The sequence below is a fragment of the Pteropus medius genome, unplaced genomic scaffold (genome assembly GCF_902729225.1).
Source record: "Pteropus medius unplaced genomic scaffold, Ma_sr-lr_union100, whole genome shotgun sequence".
NCBI classification, from domain to species: Eukaryota; Metazoa; Chordata; class Mammalia; order Chiroptera; family Pteropodidae; genus Pteropus; species Pteropus medius.
In genome coordinates this window covers 21,442,930-21,444,573 of record NW_024356249.1, presented here as the reverse complement: position 1 = coordinate 21,444,573, position 1,644 = coordinate 21,442,930, and the positions used below count along the sequence as shown (strand labels likewise).

Sequence of the window (1,644 nt, the reverse complement as noted above, 5' to 3'; positions counted from 1 at the left end):
ACAATCACTATGGAAAATAGTATGGAGGTTCCTCAAAAAACTAAGAATTGATCTACCATATGATCCAGCAAACCCTCTGCTGGGTATTTACCCCAAAGACTTGAAAACTCATATTAGAAAATATATTTGCACATCAGTATTCATAGCAGCATTATTCATGGTGGCCAGGACATGGAAGCAACTGAAGTGTCCTACGATAGAGGACTGGATAAAGATGATGTGGTACATATATACAATGGGATATTACTCAGCTGTAAGAAGAGATGAAATACTTCCATTTGTGACAACATGGATGGATTTCGAGATAATCATGCTAAGCAAAATAAGCCAGACAGAAAAAGCTGAAAACCATATGATATCCCTATATATAGAATATAAATCTAAAAGCAACAAACAAACATGACAAACAAAGAGATGCATGGACATGGACAGTAGACTAGTGGTTATCAGAGAGTAAGGGAGGGAGAGGGGAAGTAGATGGGATAAAAGGGGTCAAATATGTGGTGACAGATAGAACTTTAATTATGGGCAGTGAACACAATATATATATATATATAGCGCTATTAATTGTTACATTTTTTTTTTTTAGGCAAGGCAACCTTTGGTTGACCTCACAGATTGCAAGGACCTTCTCAGCTTACAATCCGTTATCTTTTTTTAATTTTTAAAAATGTTTTTTATGTCTACAGCACCTGGTCTTCTTCCTAGGTGGTCTCCCATCCAAGTACTAACCAGGCCTGACTCTGCTTAGCTTCTGAGATCAGATGGGATCAGGCTTGTTCAGGGTGGCATAGCCATAGACTGAATTGTACATTTGAAACTTACTGGATTTCATTAACCAATGTCACCATAATAAAAATTAATTAATTAATTAATATTTTTTAAAAGATACATTTTAAAGCCCCCAAAAGAGAGAGACTAAGTTTTTGCCATGAGAGTTTTATGAACTATACAACCTAAAACATACCTGTTCCTACCATAATTAGTAGGAAATCTAATCATTCATGCAAGTATAGTTTTTCTTATCTTATTTCTATTCCTTTTCTTATACTCCTTATATGTAAATATATATTTTTTAAATTTTAAATAGTATATATCTCTTGTGATCATTTGTAACAAATAAACTAGATAAATCTTTTATCTGGTGATGTATAATACATAATTTTAATTAAAATAATTTCCTTTTAATTATATAAAATCAATAACTATAGAATTTATTTTTCATAAATGTTTTTGTCAGATAACACAAACTAAAAATATAAAGATCATTTTCTTGATTCTATAATTAGTTTTTAATTATTTTCAATAACTCTTATGCTATTATTTAGGGAATTAACAAGGGTCCAATTTAACAGATGCCTTAGGAACATTAATATTAAATTTTAAATATTAATACTTTATAAGCACATGCAAGCACTAGATCCTCCTATATTTTCTGTTAATTGTTTAATAAAATAAATAAAATTATTTAATAGATAAAATATATAATAAACAGTATGGTTATGTCCTTAGATTGTAAGTTAGGTAAAATTTTAAAATCACTGCTCATTATTTACTTCCCATTCAGTTGATGATGTCAGTAAAAATTAACTTCAAACCCGGGCCAATTGTACCCACAAGCTGTTTAATAGACTACAATTGACT

The 1,644-nt window shown here is 30.2% G+C and overlaps 1 pseudogene; it reads right to left on the bottom strand.

Moving 5' to 3' along the window:
- Nucleotides 1–680: 680 nt before the first annotated feature.
- Nucleotides 681–802, bottom strand: LOC120601435 (uncharacterized; annotated as a pseudogene).
- Between the last annotated feature and the right edge of the window lie 842 nt (nucleotides 803–1,644).